Source organism: Pan paniscus, chromosome 15 (genome assembly GCF_029289425.2).
Source record: "Pan paniscus chromosome 15, NHGRI_mPanPan1-v2.0_pri, whole genome shotgun sequence".
NCBI classification, from domain to species: Eukaryota; Metazoa; Chordata; class Mammalia; order Primates; family Hominidae; genus Pan; species Pan paniscus.
Genome location: NC_073264.2, coordinates 27,753,013 through 27,761,921, shown reverse-complemented (window position 1 = coordinate 27,761,921; position 8,909 = coordinate 27,753,013).

The window sequence follows — 8,909 nt, the reverse complement described above, 5'->3', positions numbered from 1 at the left end:
AAATATTTTTTAAACACCACAGAATTTTATATTTTAAATATCTAGTGCACATGCTTTGATAAAGGAAATTTGGTTTGAAAATTTTAAAGGTAACAAATATCTTCTCAGAAAGAACTCTTAAAAGCTAATGAAGAGATTCTGAGGTATGTCTGTATTTATTTCTTCATTGAAGAATTGTAGGACAACAGATAAATATTCTCATCATTAAAGTGCTGTAAATGATCAGAGATAAGTTTACACAATAAGAAAAATGAGAGATAAATTTTGGCAGTCTTCGTAGGGCACATTTTGTGAATAATTTCAGCCATACTCCATTCCACAGAGTGTATTTTCTGCTCATATGGCTAATGCAGCACACCAACATGGCACATGTATACATATGTAACAAACCTGCACGTTGTGCACATGTACCCTAAAACTTAAAGTATAATAATTATAAAAAGAAGGTAAGAGAAATTATAAGCACATCCTTACCCCTTCACTGGTTTTCTGCAAGTCTGAAAAAAAAAATTTTAAATAATTCAGCACAGCCCAAAACTCTTACAACATGATCATAACTGTACCTTAAAGTTGTCAGAGTGCTTTGACATATCATCAATTTGTATTTTTTTCTTTACTAACCCTTGAACATGGTAGAACCAGTATCAAATTTAATGTTCTTTTTTTCAGCCATGATAATGATTCACCCAATTTCAATGTTAGAGAAAAGAGCAAGGCAGACATCCTTTTAATACACACCACATTGTATTGTTGATGTCTTCAAAACATAGCTTTTGGGCAGTTAAATACTTCATGTTAGAATTAAAAAGTTATGTTCAGTTTCTTCACTGGGATTTCTTCACTGGAATAAAAATAGAATAAGAAGTAACTTGGACAATCCCACAAGAAACACCGGCACTTCCATTAATATTTTGTGGGCCTATGAGTCTTCAAAATATTAGTGATCGCTACTGGTTATGGAATATTTAAAACCTAAATGAGAATATACTTTTAAAACACTCATTCCTCTACGAGTTTGATCAATCAATACCTTTGCTGAAATTGACTGTCAAGCATAGCTCCCTTATTTGACTAAGAAGCAATCAACATCATGCATATGATCTGATACACAAGGTGAAAATTTAAAACATGGTTCAGTGCTTCTTTCTGCTAAAATATGTTTAATTTTATTATGGGCATAATGGATTAGTAGTTGCATAGAAATCTGATTGCAAAATCTTACATGGTCTGAAGATTTTTTGAAAGGTATACAAAATGGAAAGATATAGTTTCTTTTTCACTCTGGGCAAGAGTTACTCATCTAAAGGATATATGTACTTAAGCACTATATAGAGGTTAATCAAAATGAAGTTCAGTATACACAGGAGCTTTGCACTCTGAGATAAAAGTATATTTTCTGCCATTAAAATGTTTTCTAAGGTCAATAATATGGAAAAAATCAAATAGTAGAAACATGGGGAAAGGAAAAGATGTATATCCAAATGTAAACTGAGATATTATTAACTATTGATATTTGAAAACAAGAGGATTTGAATAAATACCCTTTCTTTTCATTTGATTGAAATACATAGAAATGTGAAAATTTGGTTTGCTATGGTCTTGAAAGCATTAAGTTGCATATTGTAATTAATGTTCAAAACACTGCTTTTTAAGTGGTAAGAAAGATTTTCTGAATAAAAAAAGAATCATTTTTAAGTTGAACTATGAAACCTAGTTTATTTTGTGCTTATTACTAATTCTGGTATGTAATAAGCAGTGATAATCATCTTAATTGCTTTTGATAGACAATTATATTCATTAAGAAGATAGAATAAAAAATGAATATTGTATATCCTAGATATTTACAATCAACACTTTAAAATTATTTCTTAATGATATGCATTTTAATTTACTGACCAAATTTTGTTACCATTAACAACAAATATAGATCTGAAACATAATGTAGTTTCAAAACATGAATTACATAATAGATATGGAATTCCAAACAATCTGTAATAAATATAGTCAAGATAAATAGCAGACACTGATCCTAAATAAAAGAAGGCTTATTTTATCAGAATCAATCAACAGTCTATACAGCATTTACCAAATGTCAGAGAATTATAATAAGAAATATTTTTTAAGAACCAACGTGAAGAGGAAAGATAGATTTTTTTATAACCCTACTGAAGTTTTCAATATGCTTTAAAAGAGGGAGAGGGCGATTTTGATGTTTTTGATGAAATTGTACTTCAAAAAACTTTTCTATCTCCGTCTTTGGGTGTTTAAACTGAAATTCCCATTGTAAAGTCTAGAGCCACTTTGGTTCATCAGAAACGTAATTTTTACATCTAAGGCTTGGGAGGTTAATAACATTTTAATCTTTATTCAGACTTTTATTTTAATTTGCCATATATGTGAAGTTCATTACCATACAGCATAAGAAAATATCTTTTGTTATATTAATAAAAGAGAAAAGTCATAGCATAGAAAAAATATATGTGAAAAAATGACCCAACTTTATTATTATTATTATTTTTTTGCTGTCTAGTTTTCTGTCCAGAAATGATGTGAACGTTCATTAGGAACAATGTTAGACACATGTAAAATTGAAACATAAGCAAGGCCTATTGAGAGAAACAGCAGCTCTACACTGTTAGGGCAGTAAGAAAGCTGAAAAATTGTTCTGCGGGATACATAGAACAAAGATGAAGATGACAATATCAACTTACATTTGCCTTTTGCTGTAGTACAAATTTCAAAACACTCTCAAGTAGTTGTCTCATTTAATTTCTCATAACACCCCTTTATTGCACTTAAAATGCACTTAAATTCAGTATTAAAATTTAAAATATATATCATAGATTTCTATGCACTAAACAAAAAATATCAATATTATACTTTTAAATAAATTTAGCCTATAAGTTTGTTTCTCTAAAATATGCATTGCTATAAGTATTAAACTTTTTATAGAAGCCTAAAGAGAAAAAAAACCCTGAAATTAAAGAAAAGTTTTCTTTGGTTTAATAATATGACTGAACTTGCACAACTGAACTTAAAATAACAGGAAAACAAAATTAGCATACAAGAATGCTTTATGTAGAGCAGTCTCGTCCCTTGGTATAAAGATTGAGTGAAGTTTCTGAAAAATAAATGCACATAATCCCATATATTCCATTTTTCTGCCAACATTTAAGCTAGAATGGGATGCAAATTAATGAAATTTAAGAGATAATTGATAACTTTGTTTTATTTTTATCACTCCCAAACTTAGGACATTTAGAACAAACAGATTTAGAGCCAGAATATTTCTTACCTAGTCACAAAGTTCATTTCTAACTTGATAAATTAATCTCAGGTTCTGAACATTAGGAATTATTGCATCCTGGCTTTCAGCATAACCAAGAAAGATAATAAATAATAAATGAAAACTAATTATGTTTTTATTTACTTTGAATTGAAAAAATGAAAATTATATTGTGTATATTCGTAATATGAATATCAACCAGTTTAAAATATACCAATACCTAGATATACCCCCAACACTGTACTATATAGTATACTTAAAAAATAATTTTCCTCTTATTTTTAAAAGGTTAAAAAAGGGGTTAATTTTAAATATGAATCTTTATATTCTACCTAAAATTCAGATAACACATATGCTTAATATCAATATTTAATGCCAAATGTATGAGGGTCACTTAGCTTTTAGTTTGTATGAAGAATATACCATGATTCAGCAACAATGGCAATAATAATATTTACATGTGTAATGTATTTAAATTTTTAACCTGTTTGCTGCCTACCCAGATCAGCTGTTCTCAGAAATAATCCAGAACCTGAGAAGGTAAGTTAAAATATGTTTGGATTACAATCTTTATGTTCTAAAATATATTATATAAATATATATATAAATATCCACCATTGGCTTAATAAAATTTTAAATAGCTATCAGATATTCCCTTGGCTCAAATTAAGACATAGACAATGGTAAACTTGCACTATGTAGGACCAATTGTAGAATCATATATTATCTATTTCATTTCTTTTTGCTTTTTGTATTAAACAAGCCCACATTTGATGACATTTCAGCTGACTCCAAGAAGTATGACTGATTGAGGCCTGGCTCCAATTTGGTCTTAAATGATTATTTCTGCTGAATAATGGTGAAGCGTGGTAGGATAAAATCTCCTGGTTGAATTTAAACAACTGGTTCCTGATTGAATCCATAGTTAAAAGCTTTCTAACAGCTCTTTATTTCTGTGGGGGAGGAGATAGCAGAGGTTGCTTATTGTTAGTAGCCTGTAAAATGACCATATTAAAATTAAATAATACCACAAAATACAAAACTCTCGCCTCCTATAAACATTGCTTGCAGTCCTCATTATGCATGAACAGATATGATAGTTCCATTCCTAAGTATGAATATGTTCAAATACCGTGTGTATATAATTGTGATATTCATGTTCTCATGAATGTTTCTGAACAACATCCCCATTGATCGAAGTGAAAATAAACATGACAAATGACTGGGTGAAACACTACTTACTCGATGGCAGTCTCAAATCAGCACACATCTACGATGGTAAGTTTTTACATGAATGTCCTTAAAACACAGAGGGCACAGAAGGCCCAATACCAAAAATCTCCTTTTAGAATCAGACTATGAAATTCTGATTTTACAAATTATATGGGTGTCCACATTCGGATCCACAAAACGTCATCCCTAAAATAAAGGAAATCACCTACATCTGAGTGTTATTCCCTAAACTACCTTCATGCCATAATCTAATACTATAAGTATCAAGTCGAGATCTTCACACTGAATAAAAATGAATATATTTTTAATTCTTGAAACACAAACTTGTATTTTTCTCATATAAAATAGTATCTTCCAACTTTGAAAAAAAATTCAAGAAATGCACCTTAGGCCGGGCGCGGTGGCTCATGCCTGTAATCCCAGCACTTTGGGAGGCCGAGGCAGGCGGATCACGAGGTCAGGAAATCGAGACCATCCTGGCTAACACGGTGAAACCCCGTCTCTACTAAAAATACAAAAAATTAGCCGGGCGTGGTGGCGGACGCCTGTAGTCCCAGCTACTCGGGAGGCTGAGGCAGGAGAATGGCGTGAACCCCGGGGGGCGGAGCCTGCAGACAGCCGAGATCGCACCACTGCGCTCCAGCCTGGGCAACAGCGAGACTCCGTCTCAAAAAAAAAGAAAAAAAAAATGCACCTTAGTCTTTTCAGAAAGAATCAGAAAAATTTCAGGAAAATAAGAAGTTGCATTTTAAAAGGCTCAGATGGTTGTAATCCTTCCAAAGAAAGGATAGTTACAAAACTAAATAAGAAAAAAAATCAGCAAACAAGACCTTTTCTTTTTTATTTAACGTATTCTCTTATTATTAAGCAAAGGAGACATCTCAGTGTAATTTAGTGATGATAAAAATGCGTTGAATTTTCATAGTAATTTTGCCACATAAAAATATTTGCATTTATTTAGAGTCTCTTCAGTGTCACATATAGAAGTCCATTATTCACTGAGGCATTCATTGATAGAGCTAATATTTGAGTGGGGATGTCAAAAAATAGACTATGAAGAGAATAAAACAGCATAAAGTAAGAGGAAATGACATAGGACAGAGGTAGAGAGAGGTAACTTTGCACAGGGGAGTTAGGGAAGACTACTTGAAAAAGGCAAGGCCTCTTCCAGGGAGTCACTCTCTCCGTCTTGCGAGTGTGGAAGAGCCAGAGATGGTTAGTTAGTCCCTATCTGTAGATAAGGACAGAATGCATAGCAGAGTCTGATCATTTTGTCTGTGATTTTTATTTTTTAATTCAATAAACATTACATGCCTGCAATATACTAGACATTGTAATAAACCCTGGGTTTATTAAGATGGACAAGAAAAAGGTCTTGTCTGAACTTTGAAGGAAATGTGAAAGGAGACCAAGGATTATATTATACTTGGTATTTGATATAATAGAGGTTTTCTGTAGGATAATCACAAAACACATAGGAAGATGCAAAGGAGGTAACACTACACTAGAACACTAGCAGAGGGGAAAGCCATCAGGCTAAGCAGGCTTGTGATTTTTTTGGTGGGGGGCAGGTCAGTTAGTGATTACATGACAAAGACATGATAGAGTTGTGACTGGAAATCACACCTCCTGATCCTCACAAGTTTGCTTTCCAGTAATCCATACCACTCTCATAAATCTAATTGTGGAAATGTTCATTTTGATAAAATGCTTTTATTTTAAAAAGCCTGTTTTGAATGCTCATTATAGCACATTTATAATCCAGAAAAGAAATGACTGGAAAAGTCTGAAAAGAAAAATCTGCATTCAGCGTTCTTATGTTCAGAAGCCGGAATTTTAAGAGAAAGTTTGTGAAAATTACTATGTAAGGTCCTATATTAATTTCACAATTATAATTACAATGGCACAAATTGAGCTGTACTCTCTTCCAATAGTCATGAAACCTAGGTACACATTGAGAAGAGTAGCTGCATTTTCTAAAGCTGGACAGAGTGAGGATGACTTTTACACACTGAAGCAGATAATAATAATTTGAGTTATCTGTACTGAAGGTAGAAATGTCCTACTTTCGAGAGCCAACAACAACATGAAGTGTCAGCCACAACACTGAGAACTAGTAAACACAGACTCAGGGCTGGCAGGGGCCTTGAGGATCAGCTTATTAGTATGTGGAGTAAACAGAGGCCTTCGGGTATAAATTAAAGGTGATAGCCCACTGACTCAAAATATATTTTCCCCTTTTATCACTGTCACAGCCCCCAACATAAGACACTCTTGGGTAGGTTAAGAATACATTGAAATTCTCTGTTAAAATCTAAGTTTATTGGAAAAGTCACATTAAGCCATTCTCATCTTTATGCAAATTAATTTATTCTATTGACCTAATAAAGGCAGAGATTTGAATAAATAGAATCTGAAGAAGAATTTCAACAAGAGAAAGGACCAAAAAGTAAATAAGAACACTAGCTCCAGAAGAAAGACCTTGCAGAGAAATATGAAATGCTGCCGCAGGTGATACCTGCTTTTATCTGAATGGGGAAGTGTGAGGAATGTGTCATTAGAAAAATTGTATCAAAAGAAATATTGGAAAAGGAGCCATACTGTTAACTTTCTTTGTGAAGTGCCTGCTACTATATTTCTTGCCTGCTTTGTCCTTACTTTATTTCCTTTTTTTCCAAATCTTTCCATCATCTGCCTCAGTCATACTTTCTGTATTTTCTGCTTACCAAATTCCATCTTGAGTTTATCTGTCTCTTTCCATACTCTTTAATCAAGAAAGTCACCAAGACAAGATCCATTCCCAAGTGTGTGTCTTGTATCAGAACTCAACTTAGCATGATGACTGGCAAAGAGGAGAAGGGTGCTGATTGCCAGACAGAACCTAGTCAAATAACCACACCACCTATAATGACCCTTCACCTTGGGCCTCAATCATAGATCTAGGAGTCCATCACAATGGGGAGGAGGAAAGAAACAAACAATAGTAGAGTGAATGTGTAATGGATTGTCCAAACCAGGCCACTTCCACAACTCAAAGGGTGCTCTGTGAATAACAACAATGGCATAAAACATGTACCCTGGATTTCCCAAGAAAACTGGTATATATGGCCACACTAGCTAGTATCTGCCAAGAATCAGCTTTGAATCATACACTCAATGACAACATAAACAATCATCTAATCACCAAAGTGAAGTTCCAAGAGTATGAAACAGACCATTGAGGACAAGGAAAAGAATGGAACAAAATGTGTGTGTGGTCTTTATTATAGTGACGAAAATTGGCCTTTCTGAAGACAGTATTTTATGCTCATATAAAGATTTGAACAAGTAAGTTTTGAAGATACTGATAAGAAGATATGACTATGTCATAAAAATATCCCTAACTGCAAGCACTGTGAGGTTCTGAGTTTTAGAAATTATGTTTATTGTTTTAATAGATAAGTCCTAAATTAAGAAACTCCCTTCCAGCATCCATTTGGCTTTGGCTCAAGTTGCAGTGAATATTCATATCTGGGAGTAAAAGGAAATTAGGTTGGAATTCTGCCATGTTTCATTTTACTGCATTCCTGTTGCTTTTGGAACAATTGATGAGGAAAGCCTCTGTAGAAACAGATCCCCACCTCCTACATGCTGGGGATATGGTACTTAATATAACAGTTTCTATTGTAACTGTGATGGTGACAAATCCCTAAGGAATTTACTCATAATGATCAGCTTGCACACAGCTTCTGGAGTCTAGGCCAAATTTCTAACACGTGGGCCCAATAGTTCCAGTTGCCTTCTTGAACGTTGGCGGGTCCAGCCTTTTCCAGTGATACACCCAATATCTCTTCTAGTACTTATCTCTGAAGTATCTTGTGAGTTAATCGCCTTTCTTTTACTGTCCTACTCCCCCACCCCCTGTTATTTGTTGTAAGTACTTATTTTACCTTTACATGACATATTTTAAAAATTCATTAGCATTAAAATGTGACAGAAAACTTCCAAAAATTTTTTAATCAAAACTGGCTAATAATTCAGAACTAAAATCCCAATAGGAAAGGAAATGGGACTTAGTGTGGAGAAGAGATGGCTGATAGTAACTCAATAACCAGCTCTAACTTTAGAGGGCAGTGTCAGGTGAGTTATTGCAGTCTATTTCTACTATAACAGAAAAACTTGGAATAGTCTTAAATTAAATTTTGAAAACGTCTCCTAGTGGAGAGGACTGATTAACTGTCAGAAATATGCAATACCATTTTTACATGAGTGACTTTTCTTAGAATATTTTAACAGTATAGCAGTCATATTTTCTTCTGTTTTCTTAAGAATGGATTTTCCATGGCAGTAAAATGTAGTGGCTTTCTAAATTTTATTCCCAAGAGGATTTTCTGGCACCCTAATATTTTTT